We start from the raw sequence: 25,829 nt of genomic DNA on the forward strand, positions 1-25,829 counted from the left end.
GGGAATGGAAAACAGTTCAACTGGACTGTAGGGTGTGGTCAAACGGCCCGAGGGGTGCGGGCAGAGACAGGCTGGAAGCGTGTGTGTTTGGTGCTGTACTCTCCAGTCTTAATGGACCCAGGTCAACTGTTTCTGCCCTTTGGTCTTGCCTCGTTTCAGAAGAAAATTATTTATTTTTAAAGCACACATAAGGGTCTTAAAGAAAATAATATAACATTTCCATGTTAAACCAATTCAATCCATTCAAATGTGTTAAGCAATGCAAACAACGAGAATGAACACTTCCCTTACATATCACGCCTTTGCTGTATATAATGAAAAAGTGAGAAATTAAGTGCTCAAAATAGACACCTTAGCATCTGTAACACATTCTTTGCATAATATAAGCATTGAGGGTGGAAACTCTATTCCCTAAGTAATCTCGTATTTTCCTGTTCTTCACACTGGAAAAGGAATATGGTAGTTGGGGGTTTCTGGCATTTGCCACTGAAATGACATAACTGTCTAGCCTCTGCTGTTGGCAGGACGGCTCAGACTTTGAACTTCATCAGGGTACATTAAGAGATTACTGAAAGAACAAATAAATGAGCAAATGAAAGCATGAGCCCTCAAACGCATGATGGTGTGGCCAGTTTAGAATGACGTTGGATCCAAGCATTTTTGTTTGTTTGTTCTTAACGGTTGTCACAAGCTGTTAAATTTCCTTCAACCTGGCCTGACACTGCTACAGCACTCCTTCTGTTTGGCAAGAGCTTAAGGAACATTTGCTGAATGAATGAATGAATGAATGTTACGATTTGAATAGTTACATGGGAAAGGAAGTAGACAGAGATTGTCATGTTTATTTTTCTAGTCTGGCACCTGCCCTCTTATTTATGTGGACCCCAAGTGAATGGCAAAACCTGGCCAGAGATAAGGGTGATGCAAGGCTCTATCTAATATACAAAATCAGAGCTTCTTAAATTTGGAGGAAAAGTAACAGAGTTTACCAGAGGAAATCTCTGGTCTCACCTCTCACTGGTGCAATAATTCCTTCACAGAAAATCTGCACTGAACTCACTACCTTATAGGCAGTCCAGCCTATTTTTTCGAACAGCTTGGAGCAACCAAAGGTTCTCTCCATCATATTGATACGAACTCTCCTTTTTTCTAGAAGTTAGGGCTACAATAGATAGGTGTCCTCATATCTCCTTGCCAAACATAGGGTCCTCATGTCCACCCCTTCACCTGCTTACAGCCTACAAGCTCTCTGCAGCATCACCTCAAGTTCATCCACTTTGTATTCAAGGAGCAGTGGTGGGGGGGGGAGAGCCAAAGAAGAGAGAGGGGAGAGAGGGTGTGCATTTGCCAAGATGGACCACACAGCCTCCCCTCCATCCTAACAGCCTCTAGCTCATCAAGCCTTTACCCGTGGTTCTGGTCCCAAGCACATGGACTTTTTAACTTTCTGGATTCAAATAAGCAGAATGTCCCCAGGATTTAGCCACAATGGATTTGCACCATGTTGGATTTCAATTTAACATGACTCTGGAGTGCTGGGAGTCACTATAAGGGGGCTAGGAAATAGGTCCTCAGCTGACCTGAATTCCAAGATTAGAATAGAGACCAACTTGACATTCTAGAGGTCTCTAGACTAAGCTTGCCTCACAGGCCAGGAAAATGCTAACTGAGCATCTGGCCCTTACAATCCACTTAGCCCAAGCCTGGCACTGATCTGCTGGGCACAGAAAGAAATGTTCAGGGGAGGGTATAGCTCAAGTGGTAGAGCACATGCTTTAGCATGCACAAGGTCCTGGGTTCAATCCCCAGTACCTTCTCTAAAAGTAAATAAAGAAATAAACTTAGTTACCTCCCTCACCCACCTCAAAAAAATAAATTAAAAAAAAAAAAAAAAGAAATGTTCAACATGAGCCTGACTCAGGAAGGCAAGGCTTTCAGAATCCTAGGAATTACCAAGCACACGTTCATTGTGGGCCCAGACATTCAACAAGCAATGCATGCAAGGAAGTCAATGTTTGTACTAAACACACCAAACTGATCCAAGGGGAAACACTTAAATCCTGTTAAAAAATGAAAAAGTTAAGTGGGATTTATTCTGTCAAACCTCATCTCCAAGGGACTACTATCCCAATCAGTCTTGTTTTACAGATGAAGAAAATGAGGTACAGGGAGGCAAAGTAACTAGTCAAGGTCACATAGCCAGTAAATGGTGACACCGGGATTTGAACTCTGGTCCCAGAGGTCATGCCCTCATATGACCTCTCAATCACTGTTATGAATTGTTCTGGGATCAAATCAGGCCCAAGCACAAAAGAGGAAGAATGAAGATAACACATTAGTACAAATGGTTTTGCCTGGTCAACACTGGTGTCTGGTCAGCCTATACATTCAATGAAGTGATTATTCACTTAATTATTAATAACTTCCCCTGTTTGAACCCCTGTTGTACTTGGTTACACTTCTATCAGGTGTTTATCACATTTTCCTTTATATGATAACCATGTGATAACATAAAACCATATGTTATGGGTATTAAACTTTTCTATTTTTCTCCACTTAGACATCAGTCATTAAGGTCTATGCCTTGTTCATCTTCACGTGCTCACAAAGCACTAAGTCTTGCTCATGGTTGGCACTCCACAAGTACTAAATAAATGTTCTTGACTTGAACTGAAAAACTACTGAAGGAAGCTAATTTTCACCCCTACACATATTTCTTTGATTCATTATCAGTAAAATCGAGACTTGTGAGCCTACTAATTCCAGGACCCTGTTATTACTCAAGATGCTAAAATCATTCAAGTGCATTTTATATTCTAAATGGACATCCTTTCAGATGCTGCTAAAGTTGGATGTTGAAACCACTATATGTGTGGTTAACAAGTCTCAGTGGGCTTCCTAGAGATGTCTTTTAGAATCTGTGGTGAGTAGCACAAATAGGCAGAACTCAGGCAAGTCCCTCCCTTCCATAGTCATTTGGGTTAAACACAAAAATTCCTGTTGCCCTCCTCCAGGACTATGCTTACCAACTCCTTTGTAGTCAAGCAAGGACATCTGATTTGCTTAGGCTAATGAAATGTGAGGGACTGGGGCATATGCATCAAGATGAAGCCTTTCTCAGCATGTCTCTGAGTGAATATGGTCAACAGAGCCCCTGACTGACTCACACTAGACATGTAACATGAGTGAGAAAAACCTTTCATTGCATTACTCTGCTGAGGCCTGGGAGTTGCTTTTTATTGCACTGTGATGCAGCCTAACCTGATCTATATACACTCCAATGGTCCAGCATTCTGGTTACTTATCACCTTCCCTGATCTGGTGCTGGCAGCTGCAAGTTCCCCTCCTTTACCATCCCCACCCAAGCTCGCTGTGCCATGCCCTCTGAGAAGGGTGTCATAAAGAGTCTCTCCTTGACCAAACCTTAGTCAGGTTCCTCTGAGTGTTTTTCAACTAGGCCTTGTCTGTGGTAGGCATGTTCTCAAGAGCCCAGTTTCAGCAAGAGTTCTGCTAAGTAGTTTAGCCAGAATCCCCCACCCTCAATATCTGATCACCAAATACCTAACTGATATCAGATTGGGCCCCTCATGCCCCACCATCTCCCAAGTGATAGCTGGTCACCTTGGTCTGCCTTTAGCAAGAATCCTATTCGGTCTGTTTGGCCTGAATCCTAGCCCTTAACGCTGATGCTTCCTCTTAATAATTTTCTGTCCCCGGACCCCCACCCTGCCACTTGGCTATAAATTCCCACTTTTCCTTATTGTATTCCGAGTTGAACACAATCTTTCTCCCCTGTTGCAAAACCCCATTCCAGTGGCCCTGACATCTATCATGATAGTCCCCCTGAATAAAGCTTGCCTTACCACTTCTTTAACAAGTGTCATGAATAACTTTTTCTTCAATAGGTATAAAAACTAAGAAAGCACTAAGAGTCATTATTAACCACCTGGGTGCCAGAACATGTGTCCTGGTTAAAGCAACTTTCATTCTGAATTTTCCCCAGAGAGTTTACGAAACACTCTTTTCCATGTACTGCCTGGATCTACCTTGCAGTGTTTAGGAAGGAAATGGTGGTGTTGACAATGGTAAGGGGTTTTAAAAAACAAAAACGGGACAACAGGACCAAAATGGAGTCACATATGCTAAGCCCACGTCACCAAACCAAACTTTGATATCTAACTTAATTGCAGTTTCAACCTCTCCAGGGAGCAGAATCTTAAACTAGTCAATCTGTAATTACGATGAGTACCAGCAAGGTAATCTGTCTTACGGACATTTGTCATCTCCTAAAGGAAGTTGACCATGCCACAAATAACCCACTCTTTTGCTAGTAACTTCCTTTTCCTGCCCTCTTCTGCCTGTAAAGGTCTTTCCTTTTATACAGCTCTTTGGAGTTCCTTTACTAAATGGGATATAGCCTGATCCATGAATCGTTGAATAAAGCCAGTAAGATCTTTAAAATTGGGGCAGGTGCAAGGGCGATCTTTTAAATTTACTCAGTTGAATTCTGTTTTTTAACGATTTGGTGGCAGCAGTGGAATCCAAATGGAACTTCTGACTGCTTTAGGGACAGTGAGAAACACAGGCATGGTACTCACAAATCCTTTCACTTCTCTGTCTTCTTCCTCATCTTTGAGGGCTATAGGTAAGTTTCTCCTGGTTCTGAGCTCCACTGTCTTTGTACAGAGCTCCCAATCCTTCCAGTCCAGGGCTTAGAGAGTCACCCTGAACTAGCAGATGGTTCCTTCCAGAATCTGAGTCTCTCCCTTGGTTCAACCCACAGTTCCTTATTTGATTGAAATCCCTAGTTCCATGTTGGGAACTGCTGATGGTTCAGTCTGCAACTCCACATTTGATTGGAATCTCCAGCCCTTGGTTCAGTCCCCAGATTCCATGCTGGGAACTGTTGGTAGTTCAGTTTTCAGTTCCCCGTTTGTTTGGAATCCCAGTCTGCAGTCCTCATTTGTTGGCATCTGCTGGCTCAATCCTTCCCCCAGTCCCCAGTTTCACATTGAGAACTGTTAGTGGTATGCACAAGGCCAATCCACAGGAACTTATCTTTGGTTACTGCTGGTGTGTTAATGTGCACATGTTTGTTTGTCTTGTTTTATGTAGATAAAGGTTATTGCTGAGGGAAATCAAAATTGGTGGGCCTGGAGAGAGCACTTAAAAGCTGTTAGAGTGCTTGCTACCTAACTCTAAGATTCCTGCACTTTATAAGCTGGTCACAGAATGGCTTACATTGACACTAGGTCACCGGCCAACCTTAAGAAAACTTTCATCCAACAAGATACACTCTAAAACACCACACAGTCCAGTAGCACATCCCTCTTAGGTATTAATTTGGCTCCAAGTAACCCAAAAAATAACTTAAAAAAGGGACAGGGGATCTTTAAGTTCCAATGAGTTGAATATGCCACTGTCTTACACACCTGCTTATTTTATATTTAAGAACTATAGTCCTGGAAGCTGTAGATAGCTACAAAAGTGGCAAAAATCTTACTAAAAGCAATTTAGAATTACAATGGCCATTATGGGGAACATTCCAATTAGATAAGATTGTTCACTGAAGAAGTATGCTTGAAAGCAAAGGCTCCCAATTCAACAAACAGAATGGGATACCTATTTCAATTGGTATGCAGAAGCTTCCATAAAGCTTCAAGATCCCAAAACAGCTTCAATGAAAAATTCACTGCAAAAGGCTAATGAAAAATTGAAGATGCAAGAGGTACTAAAATAAAAGACAGTAATACTGACATGACTCCTACTGCTCCCCTCTCTCCTCCTTTACCTGAGTACTCATGCTCTACCAACTCTCTATTTGAACTGCCTTTCTGCTCTGAACAGTTACCTTTTAAAATAAACCACACACCCGAGGCTGCAGGAGATCCTCCTCAGATATCTTTCACTCCTGGTCAAAGACTGAACTAAGAACCATAGTTAAAGAATGTCCTAAACCCAGGGAGGACCCCCAAAAGTTTTCTGAAGAATATAGAGCTCTCAGTGGGGCCAATGACCAGGGCAAGATCTTTATCAGCCTGAGCACATGCTGGTAGGACACAGCAAAGTAGAACAGCGGAACCCTACGGATGATGTTCGAGATCCTCGGTTTTCTACATGGTCCCCTTAGCGCAGAAAAAGCAGGCAAAGTGCAACTGACCTCTTAAAAGCCATTTCTAGGGTCTTCCCTGTCCACAATGACTGGTCTATTATTCAAACATGCAAGCCAAAGAAAAATGAATCTGTGGGCAACTTTAAAGCCCGTCCGGCAGCACTCTTCCTAAGGCATTCTGGGTACCAAGCAACAAGCGGTATCACCCAACCTGCTGTAGCTGCCCTATTTATAAACAGATTATCTCCTGAAATTAGTGGATGGATAAAAAGGTAGAAAATAGGATGGGAGGCCACTGGCTTGCTGGTTTGATTGAATTCATAACGACTGCTGAGCCCTTTGAAAGGACTTTGGAGTAAAGACTGTAAACAAAGATCTGCCAAACTATTAGCTTTTACAAATATAATAGCTCCAAGGCCAGAGACCCAAAATAACACCTGGGCCTCCCACACTGCAGCCTCCTAGAGGGTCCATCATCAAAACCCCGGCCCAGGGATTGATGCCTCTTGTAATCAACAGGGACACTGGGAAAAAAAAAATTGCTCTCAAAGATGTTATAAAAATTCTTCAACATCATCGCAAATTCTCTCACATCTACCCTAAAGTGGGCTCTCATATGGGCCCCTCCAAGATTTGACAGGACTCCGAGGGAGTCTCTGGTAAACTGCCACTAGTAATTCCTTTAAGTAGCCCAGGGGAGACTAAAATTTAATGGGAAGCCTTGCCAAATTGTCACAGATACCAGAGCTATACTCTACTTTAAACTCCACTCTCATAAGACAACAAATCTCTTGGAGTGAAAAAGAAGTTTCTATAGTGGGTATCTAATAAAATTTTACCTCAACCAGTACAAATGACTCTGGGATCTTTCACTGAAAAACATTCCTTTTTGCTACGTGTACAGTTCCAGTCAACCTATTAGGTAGAGATCTCCTTTCTAAATTAAAAGGGCAAATACATTCTGCTTCTAATGGAGACCTCACCTTAGAATTTCCTGAACAACCTGAACCAGATCTTTTACATTCTTTATAATCTGTCTTTGATATAGAAGAGGAAGAACTCCAGCAAAAGACCTCTAATTGAATTGAGGTGCCCGAAAAATCGTGGGCTACCGCTAACACCGACATTGGAAGAATAAAAAGTGTAGAGCCGATAAAAATCTCAATAGACATAACTAAACCTCTTCCTAAGATGCCTCAATATCTGTTAAAGCCTGAGGCCATTCAAGGCTTCACACCAACAGCAGAAGACCAGCTCACTCAGGGGCTAACCACTCCCTGCACCAGCTCCTGTAACATCTCTTCAGCATCCCTGTAGACCCCAACAGCCAGGATTTATCACCTTTACTTGGATATACCTGGACAGTCATGCCTTAAGGTTCACTGAAAACTTCTCTTGTTTTTCCCCTAAATGCTCCCCCAAGATTCATGTACCCTCCAATTCCCCAGGGAAATTAACCCTTCTACAGTATGTAGATGACGTTTTGCTATGTTCAGTTACTAAAAAGGTGTCCATAAAAAATAATATGTACTTGCCACACCACTTCCCTGAAAAAGGACATAAAGTCTCCAAGGAAAAACTACAATTATCTCTAGACACTATTTATTACCTAGGTCATAATCTAAGCACTGAAGGAATCCAGCTACCTCCAAAAGTAATTAAACTAATCCAAGAATTCCCTAGGTCCACACCCAAGTTACAGCTTTGTAGATTTCTAGGTCTGGCTTGTTACCACAGACTATGGGTTCCTAATTTTTCTCCATTGGCTTCCCCACTCTAAGAACTCCTTAAAAGCTCAGTCCCTGAACCAGTTCCTTGGGAAGATAAAAATCAGTATTCCTTTATAAGACTAAAACAAGTGCACAAGAACTGCCTGCCCCAGAGCTACCCAACTTCAAAAACTTTCACCTTATTTGTGCACAAGAGAGACTGCCAAGCCCTGGGGATGCTCACGCAAGAACGTGGGGAGCATAGGCCTCACGCTTATCACCACATCCAACTTGAGCCAGTGGCTCATATGGATCCTAAATGCCTTAAGGCTGCAGTTGTCACTGAAAAGTTAGTAGAAGCCTCAGTGGATTTACCCTGGGAAATGACATTTATCTACAGACTCCACACACTTTCCAAAGTCTTCTTAATTCTCAACTGACTCAAATTTCTCTGCAAACAGACTAATCTCCTAGGAGATCCTTCTGCTTTTACTGCCTAAGCTGCATCCTAAACATGACGTCCTTAATCCCAGCATGTTACCACCTGTGCCTGAAGGAGAGCCCCATGACTGCGAGGTAGCAACGTCCCATATCCTGACACCATGTCCTGATTTACAAAATGCCCCTTTGACGAATCCTGATCTGATTTTGTTTGTTGATGGGTCATACTGTAAACAAAACAAAAAAATTTCCAAGCTGGCTATGTTGTTACTACCCAATATGAACTCCCCAATATGAACTTTCGAGAGAGTAAATTTCCATAAGCAAAATCAGTCCATCAAGCAGAGACCCATGCCCTTACCCAGAGCATGCTAGTTACCAGAAGGACAAATTGTTAATACTTACACTGACAGTCAGTATGTCTAAGGGGTCACCCATGATTTTGGAACGTTATGGAAACAAAGGACCCCACCAGGACCCCAATAAAAATGGAGAAGTAAATGACCTTCTTGTTGCTATTCTCTTACCTTTTGAAAATAGCTGTCATCAAAATTGAGGCTCATACTAAAAAGACCGAACCCGAGCACTAGGGAAATGCCCTAGCTGACTTTCATGCAAAGGGAGCAGCAACAGAATAAGGTTGTGCCTCATGTGGATGAAGTCCATTCTGCTTCTGCGAAGAATGACCTCCTGCTGCCAGACTTGGCCATCCTGATGTCCTCACAACCGACAACAGTCTGCTTCTGAGTCAGAGCAATCATGATGGGCAAACAATGGTTGTGAACTCAAGGAACAGTCAGGGCTATGGAAAACCCAAGATGGTACTTCGTTCTTCCCAGATCCCCAGCAAACTCCATTTTTTGCTTTTTTGCATTCGTTCACTGACCATAGTGCAATTAAGATGACTCAAATTAGGAATAAATACTGATGGGAGGGACTTCTATAAAACTGTAAAAATAGGTTACCACCCATATCTGATCTGTCAGGTCCCTGATCGTGGAAAAACTACTTTTGTTCCCAGGGGCTTCAAACCTCCTCCCTCTGTACCCTATGAACACCTGCAGCTGGACTTCATTTAGCTGCCCGTTGGCATGGGTTATCAATATGTTCTTCTTATGGTACGTATATTTTCTGGATAGACTGAAGCCTTCCCCTGCTGCAAGGCTGATGCCTTCACCGTGGCAAAGAAATTTTTAGAAACCATGTTTCCTACTTGGTTTGTACCTTCCACAACCTCCAGTGACTGAGTCAACCATTTCACAGGACAAATCATGTAAGTGTCAACAAAACCTTGCAAAATTCTTGGAAATATCACTGTCCCTAACCCCCCTGATCATCAGGCAAGGTTGAGAGAAGTAACGGATCCTCAAACTTAAAATCTCTAAACTTGCTGAAATAATTGGACTGCTTTGGCCTAAGGTATTGCCTCTGGTCTTGCGGACTATTAGCAGTACCCTCTTTGGGGAACATAAACTTACTGCACATGAGACAGTCACTGGCAGACCAAGGTCTATTGCTGTACAACCTTCTGTTGATCCCTTGTTATCTCACTCTAACATGACCAGCTACTATAAGTCTTTAATATCTTATGCTGATGCTTATCACCAACAAATTAAAAAAGCTCTTCCAGATTCCAATTCAGAGGATTCTGTTGGTCATAGTACGGAGCCTGGTGACTGTGTATTCTGGAAACATCATCAGAGGAAGACAGCTCTTGAACCCAGTCAGAACTGACCTTACCAAGTGCTTCTGACTGCTGACACTGCTGCAAAACTATAAGCCACTAAACCTTGGGTGCATATCCCAAAGCTTTAGAAGGTTCCACCTGATGTCTGGTCCTGTACAAACACTGGAGACCTGCAAATCAAATTGCCTAGAAAGAAAAGTAGCCAACATCCAGGCAGATTGCTTCCACCAAGATGCCAGATCAAGATTTCATACTTTAAATAAACATAAACCCTTTCTTCTTCCTTTTCTTTCCTTTACTCTGTCATTGGCCCGGAACGATAACACCAACACCTGCATCTTCCAGGCCGTTGCTAAGGGGGGTAACCTTTCAGACTGCTGCATTTGTCATCAAAATCTCTGATCTGTCCATGATGCTAGAGACTCCCTGGGCTTCCCTGTGACCAATTATTCTTCTATTCTCATTGTCACCACAAACTACAGTTGACTCCCCTTAGAAGGCACTTACAGAGTCCAACTTTTACAGCCAGAATATCTAGTGTTTGTCTTTACTTTTCTCCATGTATAACTCTACTTGTCCAATTAGACACAAATAACTACACAAACTGTAGTGCGTATGTACCCCTATTTTCTTGCAATTATCTAAATCAGATCTTCCCCAGTCATGAAAAGATCTCACCAATAACACCCATCTTTGCAAGGAATTTAGAGCAACTTTTTTATTTCAGGCTAGGAGATTCACCTACCAAATGAACTGGAAACCTGATTCCTGGCTTGAGTGGGCAAATGCAACAATCCTTGCGAATGAATCCATCCACCGTGCCACCGCAGTGACAGCAGTCCGTGCGCCCGCAGGATTTATCTTTGTCTGTGGTGGTTATTATTCTCCTTGGGCCTATGAATGCCTGGATGGCTGGCACATACCTGGGTAATGCCTCTTAGGTTATCCAACTGTGTCCCTAAATGTTCACAGACCAAGACAGCTCACTGATCAGTTCCCCAGAAGTTACATTGTTGAGTTAGAAAAGACCTACCAGCAGGTGTTCATAAATCAGGATTTGCTTCCACTGGCAGATCCCTACTTCCCTGGTTCAGAGTGAGTACAAAGGAGGCTCTGATCGGGAACCTCTCCTCAATTCTTGAAAATATTGCAGAATCAACTGCTAAAGCAAAGAGCCCAAGAAAATCCTTAGACTCTCTGGCCAACGTTGTTCTTGATAATAGGATGACTCTTGATTACCATTTAGCTGAACAAGAAGGAGGGTCCTCTGTGCTGCAGCCAACACCACCTGCTGTACCTGTGTTAACACTTCTAGGGAAACTGCAGTTCAGTCACTGAGCAAGTCGGGTGGCTTAGGAAAGTGACTCCTTCAGTGGGGTCTTTCTTTGACTTCTTTGATTTTGATTGGTTTGGGTCTTGAGGACCACAGCTCTGAAGTGCACGCCAGACATCGGGAATCGTCCTGTTTATTGTAACAGTCATAGTAACCTCCCTGGCATGACGTATTATCTCAAAATCTTTAAATGCATGTTTGCAGCTGCCAATCACCAAGGAAACTATTTCTGTAAGACTGAAATGTCAAAAAAGCCACAGAGAATGACCAGCCTAAAAAATGTAAACTATAAGTTATGACCTGTGAATATCACACAGAGGATGAGCAAAAAACCTGTGAGAACTTCAGAGCAACTGGGAGTGGTGCTAATGCCTTAAATTTTGATCATATCTCTCGGTTAAGAGTCAGATCAAAAGGCAGGAATTGGTTTAAAAAAAAGGGAGAGAGAGCAGGCCTCAAAAGGAATCACTTGTGCTAAACCCACATCACCAAACTGAGACTTAACACCTAACTTAATTACAGTTTCAACCTGTCCTAGGACTGGAAACTTTAACCAATCTATCTGAAATTACTGATCAGCACAAGGGAGGTAACCAGCCTCACAGACCCCTGCCATCCCCTAAAGGAAGGTGATCTTGCCACAAACAATCTACTCTTGCTGGGAACTCCCTTGTCCTGCCCGCTTCCGCCTATGAAAGTCTTTCATTTGTACAGCTCTTCAGAGCACCTTCCTATCTGCTAGATGGGATGTGTCCATCTGTTTTGCTGGGGAAAAAAGAAAAAGCCAATAAGATCTTCAAAACTTTCTCAGTTGAATTTTGTTTTTTAACTGGGATGATGTTTCCAATACCGTCGTCCATCCCCCAAAACAAAGTTCTGCCCAGTTTACTGAGGTAAACAGCTCCATCTAAGCAGAACATACTTGGGAAAGAGAACGCTCCAAGAGAGATATCTTTCTCCTCCCCTATAACTGCTTGGTAACCCAACTTTTCTATCTACTTTAAACTAAAATCTAAAACTTCTTGGCCTTCAAATTTCAGTCATGCATATTTCTTCTTTTTAAAAAACAAGGGGCTCTCAAAGGAAATGAGTACAGTTCCTTCCTTTAAAGTCTACAGCAAAAGGATATGGGATTTCGCCCTTGTCTGATATGCCAATTACTTTTCAGCAGCACTTGAAAAATATTAAAAAGCTTAAAAGAGGAAGCAAGAAAATCTGTGTTCAAAACCCCAGACCTGGCCTTTACAATGTCCCTGGGTGGTCCGTATTTGCACTAGGAGATTTAGTTTGGCATTTTAACTTACGTAAATAGATTCTTACTTTCCTCTGAGCCTGAAAGCATTCAAAGAGAGAAGATCCTCTTTCCAAACCAGCGGTAACCTATACCTTCTGAAAGTGAACAAAGTCACACTTTTCAAGGAAACAAGTAGAGAAGTTTTTTGTTATTCTTTCTTCCACAAAATACACACCAATTCCCACAACCCCTTGCTATTTTGATACCAATGGGGCGGACAGGGAAACAGGAGATGTGCTTCATTTTAAAAGGGGACACTGTCAAAACATTCATTCCCCACAGGGCCCGCTACCCTTTCAGCCACTCAAACCCACCAACTACTGAAATCCCACAAGCTGACTCTAAGACAGAATCCCGTGGTCATCCCCTCTACATGGGCTCACTGCAACCTTCAACAACTTGATCAACTTTTAAAGGCTTCCATATGTGCATGACAGGATCCAAACTACTTTCAAAAGGAGAAGACTTCATTCCATTTCAATTACTAAAATTTTCAGCTTGTCAAACAAAGAAATGGGTACTATTTCAGGGCAGAGTGGAAAATCTGTATCCTACAAGGGAAACCAGTTGCAGGCAGAGGATATAAAATACTGTGTCATCATTTATTCATAAGCACTATTTAAAATACATGTGTTCCTCCTGGCTTCATTCTATACCTTAGCATAAAACAGAAATCTGACAAGCGCATCAACATTTCCCCTCCCCCCATCAGAAAGCAACCAAAGTACTGCACTGCTCAGAGGAGAGTGTCAGATCAAAGCCAGATCAAAAGGATTTAGACCAAGGGACTCAAGGAACTCACAAGGCTCAAACCATCCTACCCATCACTTCTAGAATAAAAGGCGGTCTTCCTCAAGACTGCCCGTCCTCCCGCAGAAACCATCAATGTGATCCTGATTCACGAAGACAAGGGGTCCAGAATTCTAGGCATCACCAAGCCCACATTCATATGGGGCCCAGACGTTCGATAGGGACTACATTACAGGAAGTGAATGTTTTACTAAACACATTAAAATAATCCAAGGGGAATGAACTAAATCTTGTAATAAGAGGAAAATTAAGTGGGATTTATTCTGGCTAGTATTTCACAGGTCAACAAAGCTTTTTGAGATCTGCCATGTTTAAGACCCTCTGCTGAAAGACACAAGGATGCCTCAGGGAGCCTAGAGTCTAAAAGGAGAAGAAGGCATGCACATAAGCATAATTCAAGATAAAAGACTTTTTAAAGCATGCCTTTGGTTCAAAGCAGGGCAAGATCACACAGGTCCCTGAGAAGAGAAGGCTGGAGAGTGATACCATGGCTGTTGGATAATAAAAAGCATCTTCCACACATTGAGCATCTGTCATGTACTGGACCCAGTATTCTCATTATCTGAAACCCTTAGCATAATTCTGCAAGCCAGGTATTGTTATCCCCACTTCACAGATGAAGAAACTGAGGCTCACACAAGCAGTAAATGGAATACCAGTTTTCTTCTTTCCTTTACCTTATTCTGCCTCTTATATGTTATGCTCTTATTTTTTTGTAGAAGACCAAGGAAATGGACCTAATTTACAGCAGGGAAGATTTCAATAGGAAACCAGAACATCTAAAGCAGGGCTTCTTGACCTTGGCTGTCCCGTGCATTGTAGGGTATCCAGCAGCAGCTCTTACCTCTTCCCACTACCCACTACAGATGCCTGCAGCCACCCTCTCTCCCCAAATGTGATAACCAAAACTGTCTCCAGACATTGCCCCCTGGGAAGGACAGTCACTCCTGGTTGAGCACCACTGATCTGAAAACACACTGGAATGGGAATATCTCTTACTATAAGCCACTAAATAGAGGAAAAACAACCATCCACACAGTCACCTGCCTGAGGGCACAAGATGGGACCAGTGGCTCTGCAGCTCCTTCTGGCCTTGCCCACCTTGAGTCTGAACCACAGGTGTCATGGACTTCTCCCAGCACTGGCCCCACAGTGACCCGTAACACACAGCAACCATGCTAGATAAATATGTGCTCTTCACACTGGCATCGTGTGCCCCTGGCATCCGGGAGGCTTTCTAAAGAGTGTGCAGGAATGCAAAGAGCTAATAACATTTTAATTTCAAGACCCAGAGCTTCTTTCTGTAGGTGTTTCAAAAACTGACCCACCAAAAACTGCGTCTGTGGCTGCACAATCACTCAGGGCCTCCTTTCCATCTCCATTTTCACAAAAGCCCTTCTTTCACTTTACCGGGGGTGGGAGTGGGGGGAAGGAAACTCAGATCTTACTGTGATGCTTGACCACAAGATTTAAAAATACCCTCTCGTAGAAGAGCTTCTTCAGGTACTTTTAAAATAGAGGTTGGTGTAGAATTTAGATTTTAATTGGATTCAAAGAATGATATCAATGTTTTATTTTTAAATGTCAAAGTTCACAATATTCTGGAAATCACATTCATTGTGAATCTTTAAATTTATGATAAAAAACATTAGATGCCAACCTAAAATGTGCGAGGGAGCAGGAGCAGCAAAGTTTGTAAAAACCCTTAGAGGTTATAGGAGAGAAAAAAATGTTGAAGCGAATGCAAACACACTGGTAACTGTTCCCAGGCCAATCCGCTGATCAAGGGCAGTTATCCTCTACTGTGCCTGAGGCTCATTTTTATTACTAAAAATGCCCTTGACTCTAACATAAATTTCTGCTTTGTGTGTTTGCCACACTGATGGCATTAGCTGGTCTGTACCCCAAAATGAAATGAAGTGGGGAAAAATCACAGAATTGAAATGAACTGAAAACTAAAGGGCACATAGGCCATCTGGTAAGCACAGGTCCTCCCAGGATTAAGTACCAAGTTAATGTTCCAGATCATGACGCACGGAGCAGCTTCGGACTCAGCTTTGAAGTAAAAGCATCTTTTCGATGAATAAAGTCTTGCCGCTACCCCTGCAAAATCAACTTCCTGGGCTGTCTAGTTGTAGACTGCTATGCATTTGGTACTCATCAAGATACCTGGCCGCACTTGAGAATCGAATGTGTGGAACATGAGCACAACCCACGGGAAAGCAGGGCTCACTTATCCTCCCTGACGTTGAGAAATGTCTCATTTTCTTGCTCCCCTTTGATAACACATTTAAACTTTTCCTATCAGTATGAGAGTGTTCTTGAGGAACTCTCCATCCTGCCACAATAAAGTTACACTAAAGAGAACTTTTTGGCAACCCACATAGAGAAACAATGAGTTATGTTGGGAAGAGAATAAACAGACTTGGAATCTGGCCAACCTGCATTTGAAATCCAGCCCTTCTACTAACTGGCCTCGTGTGGCCTTGACCAAGTGGCTTAATGTTTCCAAATCATCCAATTCCTTGTTTGTCAGAGGATGATAAAAATGTCAGCCTTACACTGGGAAGATTCACTGAAGCCTGAGTGTGAACAAGATAAGTGCCCAGCAAATGGCAAGCAGTGGGAGGGCTGCCTGAGGTCCTAGAGACCTCACTTGGTTGCAGCATGCATTCATGTATGTTGTACCCACCCCTGGGAACTTGAGCGTGCCTCTGCAGTGAAATGTCAACAATGTCCTGATAGCCAAGAACATTTTTTCTTGGCTGGCTCTAACACGACAGTTTTGCTTTGTTTCCAACACATTTTAGCAGAGTGGCCTCTGCTCCTCCCCCCGCCCCTTTCCTAAATAGTGCACTTAACCAGTGGTTCTTAATCTCTTTTTAGTCACAAATACCCTATTTTTTCCCTAGAAAACTGCATTTTACACAAATGCATAAACTTTTGCATCAATTTATCAGGTTCAGTGACCACCTGAAAACTCTCATACGCCTGCCCTCCATGGTGCCTACAACTCCTGCTTAAGAAGCTTCCTCTAAACAAAGACTCAGAAGATGCTTTATGAGCATGTGGCTCCTCAGTTGGCATCTCGCATCTATGTTACAATGCAAGCTTTGCTCTGACATTCTGGTGCCAGGCTTCCTACAGAGAGGAAGCAAAGGAAATAAGTCCTGGATACTGATGAGAAGCTCCCGGTCGGGAGGAATCATTTTTTATATGAACCTGGGCAACCGTTTATAAACTTCCAAGAATTAACTTCAATTAATTCTCAAAAGAAGTGAACCCCAGAAGTTCTCTATCCCAGCAAAGTTCCCAAAAGAATATACTGTCTCACATTTTCTAGGGAATGCAGAAGCTGCAAAAATTTCTAGTAAAAGGGGTCCCTGATCAAGGAAACAACTATTTATAAGGTATTTGAGATCTATAAAGTATTATGGGGAATTAGCCAGTTTTATCGAGGAGACAGAATAAATGCAATATATGATTTCAAAAGAGCTGTGGTCCTCCTTTGGGTCTGCCACATCATCCACACCTACCAATCAGCTGGCAAACAAGTATGACTGCACTTAAGGCTTAAAGAAAATAACAATGGCTCACAGAGAAAATGGGCATCAAACTGAAAAGAAACAGACAAGATCAGCTTTTTTTTTTTTCTTTCTCACAGGGATGCTAGCTAAAATGGATGAGTCCTGGTTTTACAGTCAAACCTGTTGAATCCTACCTCTGCTACGTATTAACTATGACCTGAGTATGTCACTTAACTCAGTTCTATCATCTGTAAAATATAGATAATAAGGTTTACTTCATAAGATTAATATAGAGATTAAAATAATGCAAGAAAAGAGCCTAGTATTCAATACACGAAAATTAACCAATATAACTCTCCTATAGAAGAGTCAGACTGCCTGGGTTCAAATCATGGCTCTACAACTTATTAGCTAAACAATTTTCAGGAAGTTACTTGACATCTTTGTGTCTTAGTTGGCACCTGTCAAACGGGATTACAAATAATATCCACCTCAGTAGATTTTTGTGAGATTTTATAAATTAATCCATGAGAAGTAGTTTAAAATGCAATGCCTAGTCAAGTGCTCAGTACATTTTAGTAAATGTATTGGTAATGTAATACATGTAGCAGAGGCAGTGAAATACATTTAGTAGATGAGTTGAGCATGGTAAAGTGCTCACTATATTATTAACTTTTGTTTTATTTTATGAGGTAAAGTATAGGGAGAACAAAGTGATGAGGGGATATACTTAAGTCTGCAATGGATATGGGTGACCTTTTCATTTGATGCTATTAAGTGACAGAAATAAATAGGGTGACCAGGGAGGATGAGTGGCCCATTGAAGCAATGAACAGTTGATGAAGCCTATGCACACTGTCTGGGCTAAGAGACATGGCTGGGTTTAAAAACTTAGCACATATTTTGCAAGACTGATCTATACTGTTGTTCTAAATGTGAACAGAACAGCACCCAGGCTAGATCTCCAAGATTACTTGACTCAGTACTAGAGTCAAGGGAAAGGCTCATTCATTAAATGTAGACTCTGCCAGGAGTGTTTGGGGAAGTAGAAGTAGTGGGAAGAAAGTTCATAGAGCCCCTTCTTAGACATAAAACATGATGACAGAAATGCCTGGTGACTTGCTCTTACCAGCTCAGTTCATCAGAAACTAGAGGACCAGGACCACTACTGTCAGAATTCTACCTCATTTTTCTGTAGGTTGAATTTATTTTCTCCGGCCATGTCCCTAGCAGTGATTATATCCAATGATGTAGAACTTAAACCACCAGAAAACTACAGGACATGTTTTCAGTAGGAGAGTTGGGAAGGCTGGGTGTGGGGAGGGGCTAACCCGTTCCTCTCCTCCAGGGCACTGTGCAGCAGAGGCTCAGAAACTCTGAGGTCCACAGGGAGAAGCAGCAGGTGCATTGGTGCCTGAGGCTCGAGACAGGGAAGAAAAAGAGAGATGTGGGCCAAAAACTGTGCCCAGAGCTGGACAGGCTGAAAAAAAGCCTACATTGGGCCCACCCCCACCATATTATCTAAACATCCCCACAGTGGTGCTAGAAGATCTCTAAAAGAAACAGCTCTTGGAGCTTTGGATCTTCAAACCTTAAGAAATACTGGGTAATTGGTTCTAAGAGAAGATTTGATTGTTTAGTGGTAGGAGTGTATGATTTTATTTCACTAAGAAACACAGTCAGAAAAGCAGAGTTTGGGTCCTTTTTACAAACACCAAGACTTCTGGAGAAAATCTGGCATTTTAAGTAGTCAAAGGAATTATTAATCACATTCTCATTAGTACCCTCAGGACACAACTTGCACTGAATGCTCCATTTCAAATTTACTAACAATGATCAATGTCTTTCTCTATAATTTCCGCAATGAAAATAGATACATAGGCTACACCCATATCTGTGCTAATATTAGCCATATGATGTCTTCTGCAGTTACCATGTCTTAGGGTTAGCTATGCTTTCTGTATATGGAAGCAATTCTGCACAACCCTGACTACAATAAGTCTACAATGCCCTCTTGAAAGGCATTCCAGGCAAGAAAATGGCTGGCTACTTGTTCTGCTCCTTACCTAGATGTGGGAAAGGCCAGGATAACTAATATATTCCATCTTCTGCATTTTGTTGAGTCTCTGATTTCCTAAGTAATTTCCTGTCCTGATCCTGGGTTTCTGTTTATTCTGATTAGCCAAGGTACAAGTCATGAGACTCCTGCACACTCAGTTCCCATCAGCGCCGCCAGGATCACTGCCCTTATGATGACAACGCACTGATTTGTAAGGCCAGACCGATTCCGGAGTGCGAGTGGGGGAAGGAGAGCCACGCGGCCGCGAAGGTGTTTATGAAAACACATCCCCTCAGCCACACTTTTTTTGCAGCAGTGGTAGAATTTGGTACCTTCTTGCTTGAGTGTTTAATTAATGACCTGCTGGAAGTGCATTCGTTTTCTCGGACTTGGCTGGTAGCAACAGCATCTAAGAGCTTTGCAGACAGCTGAAAATGTAGTCAAAGGCATCCTTTCCCCTCCCTCTGCAGCTCCCCCCTCCCCCAGGGGCCGTCAGCTGGTGGCCCAGAGGGGTGCGGATTTCACCGCCGCTAGCCTTCTGCTCCCCAGGCGAAAACCGAAGCGAGGCGCGCTGGGACGCCCTTCCCAGCCCACAAGGTGGACGACAAGGTGATGACACCACGACTCTTCCCCCTCTACCCTCGCCTCTCAGCTCTGCCGGGGGAGCTGAGACAGGGGGCTGCCATAGGGGGCTGCCGCTTTCGGGCGCCGCGGAGCACGCAGGAGCCCGGGGAGAGGGCAGAGGCCAGGGTCCGGCTTCGGCTGCAGCGGCCGCACTAGTGTCCCGCAGCTCCCAGCGCCGACGACCCCCGGGCGGGGAGGGTTGAAAGGGGCGGGGAGGTGTGGGCCGGGAGAGCGCGACCCCCCTCCTGTTTACCTGGACGCGGGCGGCGGCAGCGGAACTGGGCTCGCGAGCGCAGCAGTGGCTCCTGAGCGGCGGTGGCGTCAGCACCCGAGCGTTTCCAGAGGGCGACAGGCTCGGCGCGCGCAGGATGTGCTGTCTCACGCTGCGCTGGCCGCTCAGCTCGCGCTCCTCCGGGACCAGGCACTTCCTCTCTCTCCCCGAGCCTGACACTGACAGCTCCCCGCGAGCACCCAGTCTGGGGCTCGCCCCGCCCCCGGCCCACGCCCTCCACGCCCCGCGCTCCTCCCGAGGGAGGGCCCTGCGCACCCGGTCTCTCAAGGAGCGGGTGACGCCCGCTCAGAGGCTGGTGGCTGCGGGAGTCCTGGGGAGGTCAAGGTCAATCCGTCTATCCCTATGCCATCGGCGGGACTCACCTAAGTGGCTGCAAACTGAAGAGCTATGATGGAAGCTCCTGCTGACACGGCAACACCCAACAACTTTCACTCCCTGACAACTACTTTAGGTTATTTAAATAGAAATAGAGAAAGCTTGGGTCCATCTGCTACACACAAAGACACAGATTTATGCTTAGTTTTTCCGAGAAGAAAAAAATATATATTTAACTTGCCTCCATAACATTGCTACTTAAAGTCCTAGCTTTTAAAAATCTGGATAACAGTATCCTCCATATGCTAAGTGAAATACATCAGAGAAAGACACATACCATATGATATCACTTCTATGTGGAATCTAAAAAATATAAGGAACTAGTGAAGATAACGAAAAAGAAGCAGACTCACAGATACGGAGAACAAATTAGTGGTTACCAGTGGGGAGAGGGGAGGGGCAGTATAAAGGTAGGGGATTGAGAGGTTAACCCCTGTGACACACCCCTTCTGCCTCACCATCAACCACTCAGCGAATTGTGCATGAGCTGATCACATATCCTGGGACTCCCCTCCCTCACCTTGCCTTTAAAAACATTTTCCTGAAGCCTATTGGAGAGTTCTGGCTTTTTGAGCACTAGGTCTTCTGAACTCCTTTTTTTTTTTTCTTGTATAACATCTTACAATAAACACTGCACTTTCTTTCACCACAACCAAGTGTCAGTAGATTGGCTTTACTCTACGTGGGTAAGCAGACCCAAGTTCAGTAACAATTACATATCCACTATACTTCTGTTTAAAAAAGAATATATGAAAAATAAAAATAAAAATAATCTGGGTAACCATTCTTGGACTTACCCCAAAGCTCCCTAATAGCTAAGTTTTAAGGGACAGAAATGGAGTTTGGGGTTCTTATCAATGCAGGTTTGGTACCATTTTTAGGTCAGCGTTTCATCATGTGTCATTGTACACATTAGAATTGAAAGTAGAGAGCAAGCACTGTATCTTATTCACTGCAGTATCCCCAGTACCTACAATGGTGTTTGATGCATAATAGGTGCTCAATAAATATTTATGGCTCTATTTAATTGACAAGTACTACAGTAATCTCAAAATAAATAAAGATCTGATTGTAAATACACTGTCATATCTATCTATAAAATGGCCTTTCTTGTTCCAATTTTGCCTTCCTAGCAAATTATTGTGAGCATAAGTACGACTACAAAGAGAGAGGTAAAATGTCTTTAAATAGAAGGAAATCAAGATATTCCAGGAGAAAATTTCTGTGAAACAAATACTTGCCACTGACGTATTAGATACTTAATATATGTCAAACTCCATGTGTATTTTCCTTTTAAATTTTTCAACAACACTGTGTAACAGATACAATGCCATGCCCACAGAAAAGGAATCTGAGTTTTACTTTGCCCAAATTCCACAGCTACTGAGTGATTTATCTGAGATTGGAATCCCTGTCCACCTGACTTCACAGCTTATACATTCCCACCTGGTATTACAGTCTCTCCAATATGGGGGTTGCTGAGTGGCCACTACCTGCAACACATCGTGCTGGGAGTGTCAGACGGTCCAAAATTGAGGAGAATATAATCCCTTTCCACAAGTAAAGTTAATCAAGTTGAAGGTGGAAGGAGAGGTAAAGGCCAACAATAAGGAAATGGCCGAAGCAGTACAATGTGTTGAGAAGTCAAGTAAGAGCCCATCTGGTAAGAGTGGGGAGACAGTAGGAGGAAATTAGAATTATGAATGTGGATAATATTTGAAATGGATAATTAAGGTTTTTAACAGTAGAAATGAGGAAGGCAGAACATTTTCACACATAAACCAAGTTCTAAAAAAGAGAAGCAACAATGAGTACTTAGCAAATGATCAGTGGGCTAGCTTTTCGGTGCATAACAGACTAGCAGGGGAGCAGATTTGGGCCCTAAAGGATGCTGAAGAGCAGTTAATGGAGTATTATTATTACACATGTTTGAGCAGGAAATGACACTTGGATGTGCAAATGATATCTGGAACAAGCAAGGCAGAAGAGACCAGTTCGAAGTTCATTGTGAGAATCCAGGCCAGGATTAAGAAGGCTTGAATTTGTCAAGTTGTATTCATTGTGAATAGCCTGAAATACATGCCTGGCACAAATTAAGCAATTAATAAAAAGCCGTTATAATTATTTTTTATTATCATATACTCAACATAGTAGATATATTGGGTGTGAGACTGGAAATGAGTAAGAAATACATGGTTTCTATATTCCAGAGACTCAAAATCTAAAGAAAATTCACCACTGCCTGTAATATCCAAGAGACTAAGAAAAATAAAATAACTAAAGACATTTGCCAAGAGAGATCAAGAAGGAGAAATGCATTCCAATTGGGAATTCTTATGATTTGGAGGTCTTGGTGAAGAGGTCTGAGTGTCTGTGTACAGTTACATGCAAATTTTGGCAGATCACGTGATAAGCACTGAGAATGGGGTTAGAAAACAGGCAGAAAAAGAAGCATAGACCTTATGTTTATTGACAGATCCCAAGTTTTTAGAGCCTTCTAGGTTTACAAAAAAAGTTGTGCAGAAAGAACAGAGTTCCCATATACCCCCTACAAATTACGAACTGCTTATTGCAACCAACCTGCTTCACTTCTGTGTAGTTATTGCTTCAAAGTTTGAAAAAAGGTCTTCAAGAATGGATTAAATGGCAACCATAAAACATACTGGGCAAATTCCTAACTTGCTATAGCCAGTAGGAGGTTGCTTTAGAGCCCTCCAGAGAGACAGCGGTGTGGCTAAGCTCCCCTATTCCGGCGTCAGATGCTCGGCGTGTAAGCTTAAGTCTACCACTTACTGCTTTTGTATATTTGCATACATTACTAGACTCCTCTAAGACTCAAGTCCCTAGAAGGCAAAAATGGGCAATACTACTACTTGGGGTCTGTGATATTTCAATGAGTTAATCCATGTGAATCACTCAGCACAGTCCCTTGCATGTAATTAAAAACACTCAATAAATTTTAGCTATAATTTGCTATGACTAACACAGCCTACATGAAAAGTACAAAAAGTAGGGCTTTGTACCCTCTAAATTCAGTGTCCAATATTGACATTACCAGACTGGAGGGACTACTCAGACCTTGGGGTCACTACTAGCCTTCAAAACAGAGATTCTTTTGCCCTCGTGCACATGTCATTCACTAGTGCTGAATACAGGCAGGGCCCCACAGCTGGCTCCCTTGTCTAACTTACTTTTCTAGGGCCCCGTTTCATACAGGTTCCAACGCACTTTTATACACCAGATCCCCTGACGTCTGCCTGAGGATCTCTTCTGGAAGTTATTCCTCCATTCATTATATCTTAGTTGCAAGAAATAAAACAGAAAATTCACCTCAGTGGTCCAAAGGCTCTAAAACCACAGAAAAGAAATGCAAACCATCAGAGTGAGCTATTAAAAATGTAAGGTGCCTAAAGAAAAAAATGCTTGAAGATGTTCTCTAGTTAGGATGACATGTGTTGTACATCATGCTTGGAATAACAACCTGTGAGGCAACTAAACCACTGCCCAAAGTCATACACAGTTTTGTATGGGATATGTATCGGGTCGGATACATTTTACTTATTTTTCTATTGTACAATTGAAGTTGGTCTGTTGGTGCCAAATTAAAACAATAATAGACGTTCTGAAACAGGTGCGTTATTAGTGTTTGAAGATTTATTAGAAATCAAAGAGTGACTTATAGGGGAATTAATGATTCCAACGTCTAAAACAACTCCTGCTTTTTGTCTTCTGGACACTTTTTATTAAGGGACATTGCCTATGTTTTGATATAGTAGGTGTGAAGTCTCTGCAATAAATAAACACACACACATAAAATCTGTCTTCAATTTAGGAAGAAGGAATTCAGAGGTGTCTGCTGTATAGCTTTAGATTTCTCTAAATGCTTGTTGAGTAACTTCCAAATATAACTCCAATTATACTGTAATTATCTATATTTGTAATATAATCATATTATAATCACCCTTATTTCCACCCACTTCACTCTTGCCTTCGTGTTTCTTTGCATCCTCCTCCTCCTCCTCACATTAGCTTTCATTTAGCTGACATTAGTTCCTTTCATTAGCTTTTTTTTCAAGGATGCTGCTGAGCCAGAATGCCTATGTTTTTAACAATCAATGACAAAATGCAACCATGCAAATATCTACAGAGGAAAAATTAAAATATTTGGATCTTAAAAAATCATTTTAAGCACTTAAATTTATGGGGGAAAAATCCAATGATTATAAGATATAAATTATTTATGTCATTTTAAATTCACATTCCATTAGTGTCTAAATATAAATCTTTATTTTTCCCAGCTGTGAAATCAGTATCTGTATCCTCCTTTGTGTCCTGCCTTGTTACTTGTTATTTCAAATTTATATTTCTAGGGATCAAATAAACCTACCTTGCCAAAAGAAATGAAACCACATTTTTGGTGAATTACTTCTCTAGATTATTTCCTAGTAACATATTTTCATAGTTCTTTGTAACTGCTCCTTGGAAAGACTGATCCTAATGCTCTCCCAACACTTCCAAAAAGTCATCTGTGTTTTTTTAACAAATAATTAAATATATATACATTGATACTACGTTTCTGCCATTAACCAGCAATTCTGAGCATTTTTTAATGGGGCTTCATTATTTGTTATTTCTCACATGCTAACTCTTAATATCATTTGACTATTTGAGAAGAGAAATCTAAATATTTTATGTATTTTAGAATACAAATTTTGTATATTACATGCTTCTCACTCCTCTTCCTTCATATGCTTACTTCACTATAGAGTTATAGTTAAGAAGAATTATAAAACTGTCGATATAAAATACAATCTTCTAGTATTAAAGGCATGTATAAATCAGAAATACTACACTGAGTCAAGAACACAGGTCCCTACACAACATTGTAAAATGATTATAAATCAATAAAAAATGTAAAAAAAAAAAGAACACAGGCCCTGGAGTCAGGCACACCTGGGTTAAAACTGGCAGCTACAATTCACTAGCTGTGTGATTCTGTGCAAACTGTTTAAACGCTTTAAGCCTCAATATCTTCACCTGTAAGATGGGCATAATAGTGCCCATATCTTAAGTTGATAATAAGAATTAAATGAGATGATGCTTATAAAGAACTAGGTATAGTGATCAGCACCAAGTCAACACTAAATTAATGTTAGACACTGTTAACTATCATGTGGATGTGCATAGAAAAAAGAATGAAAGTTTACAGGAAAATGTTAACAGTGGCTATTTGGGGTGATAAGAGTGTGGATTTTTTTTTTCCTTTTGAATTTATCCTTACTTTCTAAATGCTCTATGATGAATATGCATTATGTGCTCCAACAAGCCTGTTAGATACCAGGGATAGTCCAGTAACAGCATGAAGTCACTTAAAACAATAGGTGTTTATATTATAAACTTCTTTCTTGTGAAATTCCCTGAAGATACTCTAAGTCTTACCCCTTGGCAGTGGTTACGATATATGGTTTAGACATTAGAAACAATGAGCTGTGGATACATGATGTCCTACACTTTTTTGCTAGAAAAGGAGTCAGGATAAGGATGGAGTGAGGATGAATGAAGGGAT

The 25,829-nt window shown here is 42.0% G+C and overlaps 1 protein-coding gene across 9 annotated transcripts in view; it reads right to left on the reverse strand.

Moving 5' to 3' along the window:
- DYNC1I1 (dynein cytoplasmic 1 intermediate chain 1) overlaps window positions 1-25,829 on the reverse strand; it is a 435,553-nt gene that overhangs the window by 277,816 nt on the left and 131,908 nt on the right. The window contains exon 1 of one of the 9 annotated variants that reach the window (XM_006207614.4): window positions 19,850-20,010. The exons of the other annotated variants lie outside the window; for them this stretch is intronic. The gene's annotated coding sequence lies outside the window, so the exon portion shown is untranslated. Of the gene's footprint in view, window positions 1-19,849; window positions 20,011-25,829 lie in introns of those variants that run through there. 9 annotated transcript variants of the gene reach the window in all.

Source organism: Vicugna pacos, chromosome 7, assembly GCF_048564905.1.
Source record: "Vicugna pacos chromosome 7, VicPac4, whole genome shotgun sequence".
NCBI classification, from domain to species: domain Eukaryota; kingdom Metazoa; phylum Chordata; class Mammalia; order Artiodactyla; family Camelidae; genus Vicugna; species Vicugna pacos.